A 19,545-nucleotide genomic window follows, 5' to 3' on the forward strand; every position below is an offset into this window, starting at 1 on the left:
TGTCCTGCCTTTGTGCTTAGCTTTCTTGCTGTATAATATGCAGCTAAAATACTGTTTATAATTGTTTCTGTGCAGTTTTGATAAACATTTATATTTTTTAATTAATAAATTCAGACATGTTAGTCAGTTTGCTCTTTTCACTCAGCAAGACTCTTCCAGCAGATGCTAACGCTGTGGCAGGTGGTGGGAGGATGTCTGAACCCAAGGTAATTTCAGTGCCACTCATGTAAATGACTCATCAAGAGCACCATGTGCAGTAGCAGTTAATTTAACATCCACTCTTTATTGTGTTCATCTATCACTGACTCCGGAGCCGTTTTTCTTTCTCGGAAACCTTTATCTATTTAATTTAATGTAATTTTAGCCAGTCCACTTAAGCTCTCTCTTGCAAACTTCGCTGCAGTGCACTCCTGCCACTAACTTCATTTCAGATTACTCGTTTCTTCTGGTGCTGCATTGCAGAAGTTGCTGCTCATGGGTCAAAGAGCACAGAAAGAATATTTTAATGCCATTTCCGTGCTATCTCAAATAACTTTAATAACTTATAAGTGGAAAATATCTTTAGCGTGGAAACCCATTTGAGACTTTAAAAAGTATAATAATCTTTCTGGACTTTTTTGATGCTGGAGTCACTACCACAGTCCTCTGAAACATGCAAATATGTCTTTAGTGAAGAAATCTTTTTTCATCATTTTATTAGCCAAGTAATGACCTTTTAAAGTTTTCATTTTTTACTCATGCTTTGTTCCTTTTCCCTTGGTGTACTAACATCTTTGTGTAAGATCTGAAAGTTTTTCCAACTTCTACAGCTGAACAGGTGAAAAGTGCATGCAAACCCCTGAAAGCAACTCCAAGGCTTATAAAACTCGGGATTTCCTTGTTTTTACTGCAAAGATTAACTTGTGGGTTGTGGGTAAGCTGGGCAGTATTAGGGTGAGAAGAAGGGAACACCCTGAAGAGTTTACCAGCCTGCTGCAAGGCTAAAGCTCACGGCACTGGTGTTTCCCAAGCGGCCTCCCATTCAAGTGTTAACCAGGCCCAATCCTGCTTAGTGTCTGGGATCAGGCATGTCCAGGGTGGTATGGGCATAAGCCTAAACTTAAGCAATCATTTGCAATCATTTAAAGCACTAGAGTCACTTTAGGGTCTTAATAGTGACTTTATATAATTCCGGATGTGACGTTAAGCACAGAGTTGTTACGCATGTGCTTAACTGGGTTAGTTGTGCTTTTTGGGCCCTTACTGACACATTGTACTGGAACAAAAACATCATCTCACACACATCACTCTCTCTCTCTCACACACACACACACACACACACACACACACACACACTCTATGAGCCCACTGACTGAGATGAGGTGGAGCTGCAGTTCCAGTGGTGCAGAGACAAGAAACCTGCTCCTGAACACATCTGAGAAAAAAGAACTGATTATAAACTTCAGGAAGACAAAATGTCCTTTAAATATCAGCGGGGATTGTGTGGAGAGGGTCGGAGACTTCTGATCTCTGGGAGTTTACATCAAGGAGGACCTGACCTGCGGTGTAAACACCGCAGAGTTGGTTAAAAAAGCACAACAGAGACTTTACTTCCTGAGGGTCCTTGGGAAGAACATCATCTCAGAGAGACCATTGGGGTCCTTGTACACTGCTCCATAAAGAACATTGTAACATATTGCATCTGTGTGTGGTCTTTGTGTTGCACAGTGGCACAGAAAAAGGAGCTCCAGGGGATTATCAACACAGCCCAGAAAATTATTGGATGCTCCCCCTGTACTCTGGAGGACCTACATAGTTCCCGCTGCCTTGAAAAGCAAATAACATCATAAAGGATCCGTCTCAGTCTGGCCACTCACTGTTGTATGTTTGAACTGTTACCGTCAGGCAGGCAGTACAGAGCAATTAAAACAAGGACAAACAGACTGACAACCAGTTTCTATCCCACACATTAAATGCTGCAATAACAATATCCAGATGAATGTGCTCTGTGTAGAATTGCATTTAATTTCATCGTGCATGTTACATGTTAAATGACAAAGATTCTGTTTTACAGTACATATCACCAAGGCTATCATGAATAACTAAAACTAAAGTAAACAATAAAAATAGGTGTTTATTGAGACTCTGGATGTTTACAAGCGTGTGAGTCAGCTGCTTTCAAAGTTTTGTGTTGTTGAAATACATGTACAGATTTTCCTAAATCTTGCCTCTGACATGTGCCCTCCATACAAAAAAGCACAAAACTAACTCAAACTAAATTGAATTCAACTAATTAGAAAACGCAAAACTATTTTAACTTTATAATACACAGCCATTACAGTATAAATGCATATTTGAACATAACTCCTTTACAAAAATACCAACTAGTCACTCATCAGAGACCATTTTAAGTATATTTCAGGCCATGCACTTAGCAAAGTGATCAGTAGTATACTCAGCCTGCTTTCTTCTCTCCTTCTTTTCAGCACCACCTTTTTGCTTTGCTTGCTCGACATAATTTAAAATGCTACTAACTACAGACTACCGCCCTGTCTCCCTGATGTGCAGTGGCACTAAGTGTAATTTTCCCTATGTAACAAAGTATTTTATTCTATTTCTATAGTACTTATTCTTTGTATAGTATGTTATTTTGTTTATCCCATTCGATTCTAATTTTTTTCTCTTTTTTCTCTTAATGTTTTTTTACTGCTTTATCTTTATTCGTATCTTTATCTTATCTTATCTTACAAAACATTTGCCGAAAAACAAATTGTTGCATAGCTGACATCAGCAGGTTCAAGAGCATTTTGCACAAATGACAGGAAACAAGGTCAGGAAGTGCAAGTAATACATTTCCCAGCATGCCCCTGTGCCATAAAAACTTTTCACAAAAGGTCCCCATTTTAATAGTGGAGTATAAAAAAACGACTGATATTAGCTGCTGGAAGTCAATACATAAAGAAAATGTATACTGCATGAATAAAATTAAGCTTTGGGTCACAAGAGAGAACCATAACTTAAACATAAAGTGGAACCTTTATAAAGTTTCAATTTTTCAATAACACTGTAAATGTGGGAATCCAGGATAATTCAGAGAAAGGGATTTTAGTCATTTTGACTGGGCCTCTCTTACCTTCTGGGCCCTGGGGTGAGGTCCTGGATAGGGATGGGTATCGTTTAGGTTTTATCCGATACCGGTGCCAAACCGGTACTTTTGAAACGGTGCCGGTGCTTAAACGGTGCTTAAACCGGTGCTTAAAGAATGGAGAACACAAAATTGGTCCAAAAACCTCTCATGTTCAGCTGTTTTTTTTGTAAAAAGATAACAATGTTAGCCTTTTCTGCAGCTATGGGGCATATATGGCATCACTCTTGGCTGGAAGCAGTGCTTAAACAATGGAAAAAACACAAACTTTGTCCAAAAACCTCTCATGTTTAGCTGTTTTCCACTTTTTCTTTGGTCATTTTAGCCTTTTTGGCCAGGGTGAAGGGAGTATCTGCCATCAAACAAGAAGACAGCGGCATGTAGCTATGATGATGTTTGCTAGTTCACTTTACATGCATTAATGTAATAACGTGGTTAGCCTACTCAACGTAAATTACACACGAACAACATTAAGCTACTCACGCAGAGAAGAACGGCTGCTGCTGCCGTCATCATCCGTCATCATTTCTGCTACACTGCCAGGGCTAGGGGCCAGGACTCTATTCTTCGGGTTTTTGGGGGATGTTGCTAACTCCGGGTCCGATAACAGGCACCACACCCGCAGTAGATGATCTCGGTGTGAGGTCTCACAGCAAGCTATCAAATACGGCGCATTTCTCGGCTTTTTAAAAAAACGCTATGCGTCGCCAGGTGTTTCATCGGATTTGAGGTGTTACCTCCTTTGACAGTATCACAGTATCAGCTTAAAGCACTTGTGGCACGCTGCTGAGTTTGCATATTTTTGCTGTGAAGTACAGCCAGACTTTTTAATCTGTAGCTCTGCTCTAAAAGAAAGTACGTACCTGGACCCGCCTACTATCCTCGGAAACATAAAATGATTGGCAAGAATCTAAAGTGTATCACAGCTCAGGAAAAAAAAGCACCGAAATAAAGCACCGAAATGTGCGCTGCTTTTCGGTCTGGTTACTACCGTTTATGTCGATACCGGTACCCATCCCTAGTCCTGGACTAGTTGCTGTTTCTAAAAGTATTTAAAGTTGCTCTTGAGAAATGGTACAGTCTTAGTAAAGATTGTGACAGGTGGTGTGCACTGTCAAAGAGCTTTAGGCCCCCAAGGCCTCAGCCTCACCAGTCACATCTGGGACTGCCTAAATAAATGACTATTTAGCTCCAGGATAGTTGATAAAGTACAGGATTCAGAAATATATTCTGTTGTAACACACTGTGTGAGGCAAGCGGGATAGGACCCAAATGCAGGAGTCTAAGGTGGAACTTAAACTCAATAACAGCTTTTAGGATATTTTTAATGCTTCTAAGAGGTTGTTCTAATCTAGCCAATAAAATTTACAGATCCTGCGGGCCTATTGTCCAGTCCACCAAAAGTTCACCAAGCACGCAGATTGCTGATAGACCACCAGATTAAATTAGATTCTACCAGTTAAGGTACTACTTTTCAGAAACAGAAACTCTGACCCTTTAGAGCAGGGGTAGGTAACTCCAGGCCTCGAGTGCCGGTGTCCTGGAGGTTTTAGATGTGTCCATGATCCATCACAGCTGATTTAAAGGGCTAAATGACTCCTCAGCATTTCTTGAAGTTCTCCAGAGGCCTGGTAATGAACTAATCATTTGATTCAGGTGTGTTAACCCAGGATGCGATCTAAAACCTGCAGGACACCAGCACTCGAGGCCTGGAGTTGCCTACCCCTGCTTTAGAGGAAGAGCTGGTCCAGACTTCCTGTACAGGGGTAACTGGGGATTGAACGGCTTTTGTTATAACAATCTAAAGCATTTTTCTGCAAGGAAAACCTGGAAAGGCTTTTAACTTCTCATGTTTGGTAGAGTGCAAAAATAAATTCTCATCACCTCTCCCTCTGCATGAACGAAATTAGCATTTGAATGAAAATACAAAGTAATACTGCTTCATATTCATGCTCACACATGCAGCATGCATACATTATGTATGACAGTATTTGTCTTTGTGTAGTCTAAGTAGCACATGCAGACTCTGTTCTCGCCTCCTTTAAGCAGCAGCGTGATTGAAGCTCCTTCAGGACATGACGCAGAGGGAAAGCGTGATTGGTGTAAGTGTTCTGCAGTGTTGCAAGGACAGAGCTTTTGCTCATGTCCATGTTATCACTGAACGCCATCAACAGGCAGCAGAGTGGCAGCTGATGTCATCTTTTCTGTCACTCATCAGCCAGTCTGTCAGCTTCATGCCTTCAAAACCACATCAGGTGATTTTCAACACTGTTGCCGCTTATTTTCTTGCTATCTGACTTGTCAGGCGAAGTTGGACCTACAGTAAGCAGGAAGGATTGGGTGTTTTCTGGTAAAGTATTTTTAAACTCAGTGCTTTTTGAAAAATAAAATTAAACTAGGAGCATTGTAATATGGATCACTCAGACATGCATTGTCTCCACAAAATGAATCCTACCAATTCTGTTTAATATAAATGGTTGAATATAAATAAACTACTTCCAAGCACTTTGCAACTTGTTCTCTAATGTGTGCTTTTCTCTTATTTTTGTATTGATTGTATATATTTCTCCTGTTTGCTATTTATTCCTGCTGTCTACAATTTATATTTTATTCGGCACAGTTAGTTTGGGGCCATTTAGTTGAGCATGTACTATGGCAATAATATAATCGATTGAGGTGAATAGTGTTAAAAATCAATACTTCACCGAGTTACAGTATATTCCTACTAAACAGGAAGCATTCTGTTTTGATGATAACTACCTTTCTTCTGCTTTCCTGTCATGGGATCAGATCAAATCTTTAAAAGTTCAAATAATATACAATTCTGTACAGTTAGGCTGTGGTGATCCTGTCCACTCTCCCTGCTTTGTCTGTTCTCCTTCTGGCTTTGTGGTGGGTAAGGTGTGAGGGGTGGGTTCTGAGACTCACCAGTAACCTAATCGTTTAAATAGGGATTGATGGCTAATGCTCTCTCTCTTAAAAGCAGGCAGATGTGGTTTGTTTGGGTTTGTCTAGTCCACATTTCTTTTGTATTTAGCTTAATATATTTTTTGGTTGCATTTAACAGAAATGTGGTTCTGTGTGAACTTCCTGTTTTGTCTGAACTTTGAGCCTGCTTGTGACTAAATAAGAGCTCATCCAATAAAGTGGCCTAGTTTGTACTGACATTAATTATTTTTGTATTTGCCTGGTTAGTGATGTTGGAGAAAGTTTTTCAGCCTCCTCTATCATTTTCACTGGAACCTTCAATATGAGGTTTAAAGAATTGTCAGTGTAGGTTAAGCTAAAAATAAATAAACCTATCAGATTGCCAAAACTCTTGGAATGGCCAAACAATGTGGTACATTTAGCAACATCAAATTGCATGAAAGACCACAGAAGCACTGAAGTGGAATTCTTTGCTGAGTTAAGGAAATTAAGACATCTTCAAGAATGGGTTTACATCAAGGTGCAAACCTGGTGACATTCAAGAACAGGAAGTCCAGATTAGAGCCTGAACAGCTCTATTAAGATTAAACCAAGATGAACCAAAATGATGTGAAGAAAGAAGTATGAACAAGTACACTAACCCTAACTCATTATCTGAAGTATACTACATCATCTGCCAAACATGGTGGAGGCAACGTTATTGTAGAACCGGGTCACTAGTGATTATTAATATTGTGACTGCTGATAGAAGTGAATGTGTGTCTGCTCAGATTCAGACAAATGCAGCAAAACTGAGTGAACAGAGCTTCACAGTGAAAATGAATAATGACCCAAAGCGGAACAAAGCCAATGGCCAAGTCAGTCACCTGATCGCAGCCAAATAGAGCATACTTTTCAGTTACTGAACACAAACTGAAGGCAGAGAGACCCACAAACAAGAAGCAATTGAACACAACTGCAGTGAAAATAAAACGATAGAAAATTTATTTTTTAGGCTTTAACTTTGCTATATTTGTCTGTTATTCATTCACCAATAAACACAAGTTTTGCTATAAGATCATCAGACATGCATTATTGAACATACAGTTACAGTGTGTTGTAACAGATTCAGGTTGAAAGTGGCTTAGTTTGGCCACATGCTCAGGAACGGTTATATTTAGGCACTCATTCAGAGCTTTGTCTGAGAGGCTGGAGCTCACAGCAAGAGTCTGTTAGGAAGATTAACCACTAATGTTCTGTTTTCTATCTTTAGTCAAATCTCTGCTGGCTTCTCAGCTCTCCCTTTGTTGCTTCTTCGTTTTCTCTGAAAAGAGATATACAGTACTTCTGCTCTTCTTTATGCTTTCCAGTTACACTAAAAGCTCTAGCTGGAAGAAAGTGCTCAGAGTAAGCCGCGTGAGCCTGGCAAGCGTAATGATAGTTAAGGTGGTATTTGTTTTCGCTGTTTATATTCCTATAATCAAGATTTTATTTGGAATCTAATTAAAATGAAACATATGGCTCTAATTAAAACATATATAATTGTATGTACCATGAGTTTTCTTGTTTGTTTGGGGTTTTTTTTGCAGTAACTGTAAAGTCTTGCCAGCTGTTGGCTCTTCTTTCAGACTGCCTTGCCATCTGTCAGCCTTGAGTTTGTGATCGTGTCCAGAGCTGCCAAATGTCAGGCTCATAAACGTAGCCAAGCCAAACACCACCAAGGCCTCTGATATGAGGTACCAAGAGTTGATACAAACAAAGGATGAGAGCCGTCTCAAGGGCCATCACCGCTAAATGTTTCCATTCATTGTACGGTCCTCCAGGTGTGAGGACTGATTGAAGGATACTCGTGGATACATCAGGCGCTATTCAAGGTTTACTGTTTGCTTCCAACTCTTTGTTTTGCTGCTTCACTGCCTAAAGCGGTGCAGAATATAAAGGCACATTTTAGCCCTCTTCTCTCAGCACACAATCTGATTATGAAAAGTTTCAGGAAATGAGCTTTGGAGAGCCTGCTCTGAGTTCGCTCTTAAGCTTGTTTACTATGTGTTACTATGTTTAAAATAATGACATTAAATCATGCAGCAGTAGAAGATTTTTAAATGTGACACTAATGATTAAAAATATAACCTAACCATGAGGTAGACTTCACTCTCATCTGTTTGATCTACATTTTCAACTTCAGGCTGCTATTTTGTCCTTGTCAAATTGAATAAATATATCCAAATGTATGATGGGAAATATTCTGTCCAGTCAGATTCCAACATTTAAATGACCCATTAAGGAAATTCAAGTCTGCTAAATGATGAATGAGTGGGCTATAATGTAATTGTGGTAAGTCTTTCCCCCAACTCAGAGTCTTTTACTCATGCAAAGATGAATGTTCATTGTCACACAGTATTTCTACGGTGGATTAAAATGGCAGCTCTGGTCTTTATTTACCCTTTGACATTGTGACTCAAAATCTCAGAGATCCATTAATTAACGCCTTCCCCCATTCACCACACAATCAGCACCTCTGAGACTGAGGAAATGTAAGGCAAACCATCAGCATTTCCTAAACCTAAATGAAAAAAATGACAGAAGTCAAACTCCACTTTCTTCAGCTAAAGCTAGGTGTGTGTCTTCCTTCTAAAATATAATTTCTGTTGGTGGAAACACATGAGTCCTGCGACAGACTGGCGACCTGTCCAGGGTGTACCCCGCCTCTCGCCCTATGACAGCTGGGATTGGCTCCAGCACCCCCCCGCGACCCTGAAAAGGATAAGCGGTAGCGGATGGATGGATGGAAACACATGATCAGTATGACAAAAATAAGATTTTGCATGTAAACATGCTCCGCCTTCTTGTTTTTCAGTCCAGCTCAGAGTTTGTTAAACCTAATTTCTGGACACGGCACCAGAGATCTCAGCCCAGCTTCATACCAGCAGTTCTAAAATTATTTAATAATGTATAATGATTATGCAGAAAACAAAGAGTTTCCTTTGAGAATAATATCTGTAAATGACTGCTCCTTAGAGGAGCCAGCACTGCACTAGGTACAGGGAAACATCTGATTGTTATGAGTTATCATAATGAGGACCCAACTGCAAATTTAAATCTCCAGGAAAGCACAAAGAACAGAAGGCTGGAACAAACAAAACGGGAGGAGAACCGGAGGGTAAATAGTAGGGTGAAAAAACATCAGCTTTTCCCCATTTTACTAATTTGTACCTACTCATCTGAAGGATTTCCTAAAATGCATTTGGAGGACAGAAGGAGGGAGAGAGGAGGCTGGCTTTATAGAGAGAGCTACAATCAAAGATGCACAGGTGGATCCTTTATGGGAATGTTTACCAAAGACACATGAATTATACACCCAGCTGGAATATAGAAACCAAAGTAGGAGGCGGCCTCATGCATGCATTTAAGTATTTTTTTTTTTTATCATGTTCTTGTTTTCTGTTGGTTTTGTTTTGCTTCTTTGATTCAGGGTTCTACAGTCTCACCTATGCACAGGTGACCACAGGAAGTCAGTCTCCATCTGCTGGACGAAAGAACAGCCAATAACAAGAACAAGAAGTGATGGGCAATGAGTGAATCCCTTCTTGTCCTTTGGATACTTTGTTTTTTCTTCCCCCTTTGTGATAGTCTGCTCTCACCTGTGTTGTATTGTTTCCACCTGTGTCTCATCACCAATGGCCACTGTTTGTGCACCTCCTCCTCTTTTGTCAGATGATCTGTTTGCTTTCCATTTGTTTGACTTGAAACAGGTGCCAGTTTGCTGTGTAATTTTCCTGCATCTGTTCAACTGTTAATGAACTCAATTACTGAATTAGCCAGTTGCACGGCATCACTTCAAGGCATTTAGGCAAGGTGAAGAAGACCTGCTGAAGTTAAAGAGAATGGGGAAGAACTGTGATTTAAGTAGCTTTGTATATGGCGTGGTTGTTGGATGGTTGCTGCCCAAGCAACCACCTCTAGGGTTGTGTGGGACTGAAAAAGACAATATCCAATGAGCAGCAGTTCTCTGGAGAAAATGCCTTGTGGGTGCCAGAGATTAGATGAAAATGGCCAGACTGTTTTGAGGTAACAGGAAGGCAACCGTGACTCAAATAATCACTAATTACAACCAGGGTATGCAGACGAGCATCTCTGAACACACAGCCTCATCTAACCTCAAAGCTGATGGGTAGAAAACCATACAATGTGCCACAGCTAGGAACAAAAAACTGATGCTACAGTTTACCAAAACTGACAACAGAAGACTTGAAACATATTGCCTGGTCTCAAAGTGTTCCAGCATTCTGATGGTGAGGTCAGAATTTGGAGTAAACAACATGAAAGCATGGATCCATCCTGCCTTATATCAGTGTTTCAGGCTGGTGGTGGTGTAATGGTGTGGGGGATGTTTTCTTGGCTCACTATGGGCCTCACAGTATCAACGGAGCATCATTTAAACCCCACAGGCTGCCTGAGCATTGTTGCTGACCACGTCCATCCCTGATGGCTGCTTCCAGCAGGATAACCATGTCACAAAACTCAAATCACCAGAAACTGGTTTCTTTAACATAACAACGAGTTCACTGCACTCAAATTTCCTCCACAGTCACCAGATCTCAATCCAATAGAACACCTTTGGGATGTGGCAGAATGAAGCATCCACATCATGGATGTGCAGCCAATATCCAGCAGCTGTGTGATGATATCGTATCAATATGGACCAAAATCTCTGAGGGATTTTTCCAGCAGCTTATTGAATTTATGCCTCAAAGATTTAAGTGAGCTCTGGAGGTGTACCTAATAAAGGGGCCGGTGATTGTAAATATAATAGTTGACACAGCTGCATCATAAATTGTTTTGTTATAACCAGATAGAGCTGTATTTTACTTCACGTGTAACAGTGTGCGTGGCATGTTTTATTGCTGTGGACACTTAATTAAATTCACAGGATGACTCAGTGGGAAAAAAGCGTTGCGCCAGTTTTCAATCACACACAGAAGAAATGGGGGAAAAAGTATCGAAAGTCATTACCTAAACATAACAGAAGGTGGCCACAAAGAAGCTAACACACAGACAAACAGGGGCGACAAATGGAGAAGCACAGGAAACGCTGAGAAAAGGTCAAAATAAGGAACCAAAGAACAAACTCAACAACATGATGCTGTGAACGCATTAATTCAGGCAACAGTCATTTAAGGTTTAAGACAAAAACAAAAACAATCTTGCATCCAGGTGTTTGAAGACCCTACAGTGTAGGTACACTACCCCCCTGCATGCACCCCTGTACAGAGCAGATGAGTTTCCACTTAAAGAACCATGAAGTGTTAAAGAAAAAGCTTCACCGCCGCCCAGTTCACTTTCATGTTTAATTCGGAGAGAAATCCAGTTCCCAGGCTCTTTAGTTCACCAGTCTTAATTAACAGAGAGGAGATAACAAGGAGTTAGTTGCACATGCAGCCTCAGAGTGGTGATTTATCCATAATTCTTATTAGAATAATTCTCTTTTCATAAAAATTACACATTTTAGCCGATTGCCTTTTGCACTGCCAGCCCTTCATTAGCACTGCCATACAAATGAAAATGCAGCTCCGCAGTGACAAGAGTGGACAAAAAAAATTTAATGGATGGGTTACATACTCAAATATATTCAACTGGTCTCATGAGTTCTCTTTTATTTGCCCACTTTACACTTTGCCTCGGACTTTCACCCCACCCTCAACCCCATGTACTTGCCGAAGTTCATCCTATTAACCACGTTACATTTGACCTTTTTTTAGACTAATACCTGCATATTCAGTCCGAGACCGAGAACACAGACAAAGCCCCTACTACCATTTCTACAGCTTAATAAAAAAAGGTACAGAAGAGTGACAACTCCCAAGAGGAAAGAGGCTTTTCCACTGTATTAAATATCCACTCACTATGAAAATCAGAGAACCATAATACAGCCATGTGTAACTGTCTGAATTTTTACATGTTGAAGTAGGAGGCAAACCGAGGCATTAACGGTTTACGTGCCAGTTTTGGGATAGTAACATTCATGGTAATTACTACAGAACGACATCATTTAATGTGTTATTTATTCCAGTGCTATGAGGGTGCTTACAGTTAAAAAGAAGTTAATCTATGAACCCTTCATCTATGTTCAGGACTAAAATGTGGGGATTAGTAAGCTTTAGGTCATGCTTACCTTGTGATTAAGAAGTTTTCATGTCCAGTTTTAAAACTGCAAAATGGTGAAGGCATAAATGCTTAATGCAATGTAATTATGTCATTACTTGTCTTCAGTTATCTGCATGCCAGGAAATAGACTTGCTTTCAGTTTGTTTGCACAAGAAGAAAAATGGTAGAACGGTCTACAGTGGAAAGATGTACATTGTTTTTATTGCAACAAAGGACAAGAGCGTGATGGTAAAATGCACAGTGGTCCAGGACAGAAACAACTCCATTATACTGCAAATAGAACGTTGTCACTTTACAACCATTTGTACAGACAGCATGCTAACACAAAGCTAGCCAAGAGCCCAGAGTGACGATAAAGCTGAATGTATGCCGACCCAAGCCTAGCAGTCGGAGCCTGAACTTCAGCAGGTAACAAAGCAGTGATGAGCAGTCAAACCTCTGTTTCTACCTGTTCATATTTCTACAGTAGAAGCAATGTGGCGATCACTTTAAAGTGTCTTTGAGTTGGTTTTCAACTTTAATCAGAACTGTTCACAACTTGTGTTTATTTGCCTTGGAATTTCAATTATGTGATGCATAGTTTATTAAAAGAATTAGCATTAATATACAGAGGATAGCAGTACTCTCCTTGTCCTCATTTTCTTCATCACAAAAGAGTGAAAGATGATCACTCACCAGGAAGCCGGGCAAACCAAAATTACATGATAGGGAAGTTTAGTCAAAGTATATCTAATATATGCTTAATCATAGTCAGTGGACGAGTTCCTCGTGTCTTTTTGTTTGACAGAGCAAATCCACTTAAACTATTAACTATTAACCTGACTGTAAAATCAGCTAAATGACATAAAATGAAGTTTATCCCCTCCACACTGACCCCAACACCCCACACCATCACTTCCTGCGTGTGCCATTCTTAAATTTTGGTGGAGTGTCAAACAGTCAAACAGTATGTTGTGATCTATGACTTTTAGCCCAATCTGTGTCTGTGAGAAAAACAATTATTGAGACTTCTGCAGGAAATTTCAGTAACATCATATTTACTCTGTAATAATTGACTTATTAGTACGAATTTAGGCTCACGTGCACTTCCTCAGAAATGTAACTAAACGAAGCACCAACACAGACCTCAATAATTGTGAAGGATATGTTTGGTAGGACTATGTAGTGTTGCTTTAGAATATTGATTAGGACAAGAACAGTACCTCCTGTAATCAAATCTAGGTTGTTCATTATGCTAATGCAAAAGCCAGTATCTCTTTTTCATAGCAGTGAGAACCTGTTTATAGACTAATCGGGTTCTGAAGTTTTTCCTCTTTTGCACGCGTGTGTTTCAGGAAAAGTAGTTCAAGATTTATCGGCTCCAAATCAGCGCAGTGTTTCCTTTATATGGGAGTTCAGCACTGTAGTGTAAGTTAAGCTCAAATGGTTAACATCAAAAAAAGAATTTCAGCAATTCCAGATATGAATTCTCCTCCACTGTAAGGCTTTCTAAGGACTATAGCTACTGAACAACCACTAAATTGCACAAATCCAATGTTCTTTGCTCATCGTCTTGACAGGCTGCCAAACAAAAATCCTACATGTATTATATACAAACACACACACAGCTCTCTGGGGAAAGGTGGGCTCATGCCAAGTCTTTCCATGATATTTATTTTGATTTTCTGGTGTGTGACAACTACTCCCAAATCAAAATTAATCTTGAGGTAGGAATCTAAATATTTTAAACAACCTAAAGGCAGTAAATCACTTTGTTCCACCCCTAAGGCTCACAAAAGTGTGGAGATAACCATTGAAAGGCTGTTGAGAAAGAAAGTTGATTGTTTATATTTAGAACATGTCCTATAAGAAAAATGCAAAGTAGGTTGACCATATGTCAGTCCACAATATCCACGTGCTATTGACTTCATGAACAGTATTGATCACCACACACACTCACCAACAGAGCAGAGACAGATTGCAAAGATGTCAAACAGTTTCACAAAGGTGTGCATGCGTCACAACATCCACAATGCATCACAGTCAAAAGGCTCTTCTCATATCGTTTGTACAGCTCACCACAAGCTGGAATTGCCAACCAAGGCAGCGAAAAAGCTAACATGAAAAATCACCAGGCACATTCAGTAGTGAATGACTCATCGAGAGCTGAAACCTATCACACGAGTGGCTAGGTGGAGGGGCACGAGTGGAGGGGCACAGAGACGCCATGCTTATATCCTCCAGCGGCACTTCTCCGAGCAGAGCTGTCGAGGATGACAAGCCCCTCGTAGATTGGGCTCGCATGTCAGCGGGGGGTTCTGTCTTGACCAAACACAGGCTGGTGGAAAGAGCTGCACTCAGTCAGTGAGACAGACGCTGTTTTTATGTGGGTGGCCCTTTTGAACATGAACACTTTGGGGGGTTTTCTGAAGCCTTTTTCATGTATGCAGCATAGCATGACAACACACACAGACAGACTGTAATATGCCAGCGCTGGTGAGGAATAATCTGGAGGAGGTGTTGCACAGCCATGGGCAAACGAGGAGAAGTGGAACACCGTCTGATTTCAGCCCCTCTCCGGTGAGAAATGGGAGAGAAGAGAAATCCAGGAAGAGAGCTCTGGGTGAGAATGCAACCTTCTTCATGGCCTGAGGAACAAAAGTATAGACAACAACAACACACACAAAAAAAAAGCTTTGAATAGGAATAAAAATGCAACTCCTCACATATTGTGTTGTTGAAATGCAGACAAAAGAAGTGTAATCAAATGCTGTGTAAAGTACAAAAGAATAAATTCTATTGCATAAAGCTGGAAGTGGCTAAAGCTCAAGCAACATGTATAATATATAACAACTCTTTTTTCAATTGGGAAATTTAGTTTGTGGCCATTATGACGATGGTCAGACGATAAATTTCATCTAGATACTATAGAGACCAGAGGAGAAGTGCTGAGAATTTGCATTGCCGTAGAGGAACATTTAAATATGTTTTATAATCTGAAAAGGGGTCGCCTTCACCCAGGAAGGGAAATGCTTAATAAATGTCTATTCCTCCTCACCTCAAGCTGAACTGAAGTTTGGGGTCTAACACACAAAAATTTGCAAAAAAAAAAAAATGCTTTTTTTATTTCAGATATTATCACAATTACTCATCAGCAGATTAGATATGCGATCCTCCTGCCCTTGGATAGCTGACAAAGAGTTGGCTAATCAACAAGAGTTGGTTATAAGTTAACCAACTGTTGTTGATTAACTGGTGGTGGTCAGAGGGCCCGGTGGCACCAGTGTCCGGCAGCCTCGCCTCTGTCAGTCTGCCCCAGGGCAGCTGTGGCTACAATGTAGCTTGCCATCGCCAGTGTGTGAATGTGTGTGTGAATGGGTGAATGACTGAATGTAGTGTGAAGCACTTTGGGGTCCTTAGGGACTAGAAAAGCGCTATACAAATGCAGGCCATTTACCATTTACCATTATGCCAGCTAATGTTAGGTTTGAATGTCGTAAAATAAAAACAAAAAAAATATTACATCTCATACACTGATGAACACTTTGACTGCATTCTCACAGCGTATGAGACTTTATTCACTAAATGTTGAACACAGCTGCATCCACTTAAAAAACAGTTTCACTAACCCCGGCTAACAGCAGCTAACAGAGGCAAAAAGAGCAGGACTTACCAACAGGAACATTCAGGATATCCTCAACAGCTCACCTCAGTATCAGTGACATCACACACAAGTGAAATTCACTGACTCATCGACCTGTTTCGGACTTCTTTTACAAAGTTTTATAGCCTCCTCCAGAATAAAATAGAGGCGGACGATTCTCACCCAGCATTGACAGCTGAGGTAAACAGTGGACTAACAGCCTTTCACTCATATGGAAAAATCTACTGAATCTACTGAAGAAAAGATGAAAATTTTAAGTGACTCAAGGTTAAAAACAAGATACCACAAAACATTTAAATGACTGTTAACTGAGTTGTTTGGTGTACGCGTGTCTTATTTTCTGATGTTCTGATAATTTTTGACAATATTCAGATAAAATATAGTGTGTACAAAAATGTTTTTTTAGCACACATAGTAATAGAAACACATACAGTCTAAATTACATATTTTTGATCTTTCTAGGCAAACTAAAACATGATTGCCCTATAGAAGCTACCATAGCTGGGTTTATGCATTGGAATTGGGTGGGATAAGAAAACAGACCTTGGTTGACTGCAATCTGCAATTTACTGACATCTAGTGGTAAAAATTTTAGTGTAACCTTAATGCCTTTGGATTTTATCCTCTATGCGCCTTACCTTGACAGGTGACTTGAAGGACACCGACTGTTGCCCATGGCAACAGCCTCCAGTAAAATAATAGTGACCCAGTGTAACAGAAGACTTCAGGTACACAACAGGAGCCCAGTATGACGACCTCTCATTCAAACTTCCCAGATCCAAATCTGATTCAGTGTTCAGAGGTGGCACAGGAAAAGCCCAATCTGTGCAACAAGAAGGCTCTGCTGCCAGTGGGATACCACAGGATGGCCAAAGAGTTCCTGTCAGAAAAATTTCTACCAACAAAACGAGAACCTATAAAATATTAGGTTTGTGGTTTTAATGTTTTAGCTACTCTGGAGGACCCTTTATCCTTTAACCTATGAAGCACAAAGTCTTTTTTCATAACGATAACTTATGGGGAAATGTTTGCATACGTGCATTCTCTTATAGAATATAGGTTATATTACCAGTCGTGACAAATGTGCTTTTCTTATTGCTTTCCTGTCCTCCTGAAGTTTAGTCCTTCTCCAGAGCAAGCTGCGTGTGGTCAAAAGCGTCTTCAGCACGAATGTTTATAATTCAGCATTTGGCCTGGATCCCAAAAATATTTGAAGCAGAACTTGAGGAGCTCATGGGAGCTGCCAAAGAAATTGCAAAAGTTGTTGCAAATGACTTATGATCGCACACCCTCTCAGTGTTTGCTGTGTATGTGCTACAGTCTGTATTATGTGGTTTATTTCAAATTGCTAAGATATTACTTTCAAGCTGACAACACAGATAAGTCTTTGGCAGAGAAATACGACAGGATGAAATTGTGCCTGCTTTTAGTCTCACAGCACTAAATATACTATGAAGAGGGTATAATGATGTAAGATAGAGGTCTCATTGGAAGACCACTTCCAGCTCGATCTCAGAGTCACCATTTAAAGATCATAAATCTGAACAGTAGTGTCCACTGTGTATGAGCACATTTCACAATGGTTGGGATGAATATAAACAAACAGATGAGCTTTATTTATATTTTATAAAAATCTGCATTGATGCAAAAGTCCTGTTTTAAAAAAAAATAATGCATACTATCTCCATATGTCTGTATCTTTGGGTTTCCCCCCTTAGAGGTCACTGTTTGTAAAGTGCAAGCAAAGGCAACTGCTTTTGTTTCTTTAATGGCCCCAAAACAAGGAAATCAGACAAACTTCCATGTTTTAACATCTAGATAACAGAAATGACGTCCATGCTGCAGTCAGAAAAACTGAGGTATAGTAGAACTACTTCTCTGGAACAGCTTATCATTGAATATATTATAAACCTTGTTTGTCTCGTTATCACAGGCAATCGTGAGTTAAGGAGAAAGAAACTTTGTTCCTCTCATATAAATGCACTGTGCTTATCCTTATTATATACACTGGTGTGTTACACCATGTTTTTCATTTTTTGTCTATTTTTATTATGTATTTGTAATCTCAGGGGGGTTTCTTGCCTTGTGTGTTTGTTTGTTTGTTTTTTCACCATTAATTGAAGGTTACCAAGGCAACCAGAACCTGGATTCAAAGTCATGTGGGACGAGCGAGTTGCTTCCAGTTTGTACGCAGCTTAACAGACTGACAAAACAATACAAGTGCGAGTTATTGTTTTCTAAATGCTTGAAGAGACTCCAACACAGACACAATGGATGAGTCCAGTTTAATATCTGGAAATAGTAAATAAGTCCTAGCAGATTGAACTATTAAGAAACTATTTATTTCTGCTTTAAATATGCTACTTAATGCTATAGATGACTGCTATGTTAAAATGGACCAATGGGACTGATTTTCTTTAGTTTCTTTATGAGGTTGCTGCAAGTGGCTCCTAAAGAAACTGCAGTTTTTTTGCCACTTTGGTTTTCACATTGATTGCAGGCTAACACCATCATTATGCTGCACTTCTAGTGGTTGTGTGAATAACTGATTTTTCACATGGGTCCCAGTTTTTGTCCCATCTTAGCAAGCTGAATCTCCCAATGCTTTTCATTTATTTTAAATCAGAAACATTCACATTGGCAAAACACATGAGGGTAGGTTATCAGACACTGAAAAACACAAGAGGATAAGACAGAAAATACTGACGGGACAAATTAAGTAACACAAACTAAAGACTCAGAAATACTCAAGATAACATGAAGATCAACAAACTAAACTTAAACACAAAACAACAAACTCAATTTAGTTAAAAAAAAAAAAAAAAAAAAAAAGATAGTCAGACCCAGGATAGTGTAATGTTGTTTCAGGATGTCCCATCGTTTCAATAAATATGACTACTACATCGAGAGAAATCTTCAAGCAAGCCTTTGTTTAATTCCATTAAAAGAGTTAAACAAGCGTTCTTTGATAAATACTTAATGTTTTTGCACTTTCTCCATCAAATATTCGCAGAAAGATGAACAAACTTCTTAGATTTCAACCCAAGATTCAGTCGTCTTCTGTTTGTTTTAAATATACATTTCATCAAATGGAAAAACATCTTGTGTATGATTTTGTCACCATACAGGCTTGTCAAATGGAATCTTGTAGATCTGTACTAAAGTTTAAAACCTTTTTAAAATTCAGTTTTATGAGCAGGGAGTGGATGAACAGGATTTGTTTGTTATGGGGTAAACAAGCACCAAATAAATTCGCAAGTGGTAATTCTGCACTCTGATGTCAATGCACCTCATTAGCAGAACTCTGCAGGGCATCGAAACAGTACGCAGCCACTCATACCAATCGACTGCCAAGACTTTACATAACAGTGCTGGCTTGCATAGATTTAAATGTATTTATTGTCAGATTCTTGACAGCTGGGGAAACATGTCAAGAGTCAGAGGCCTAATCTCTTCTTGTCAAATGACATTTGTGTTTTTCTGTTGGATTATAAAGTAATTTATTTTAAAAAAAAATCTTTGCAGAAAAAAAAATTGACAAGGAATTACACAATTACCCTTCAAAGGCTGTAGCACAAGTAAGGAAACTTATTAATACTGGAGTTAGGCAATTAGAGTGGAATAAATCATGCGGACTGCATGCAGATTGATTCAGTGTGTGTGCATGTTGGTTGGAAAAAAGTGTGTCTGTCTGTTTGGAGCGGGG

Source organism: Rhamphochromis sp. 'chilingali' (assembly GCF_963969265.1).
Source record: "Rhamphochromis sp. 'chilingali' genome assembly, chromosome: 19".
In the NCBI taxonomy this organism is placed as follows: domain Eukaryota; kingdom Metazoa; phylum Chordata; class Actinopteri; order Cichliformes; family Cichlidae; genus Rhamphochromis; species Rhamphochromis sp. 'chilingali'.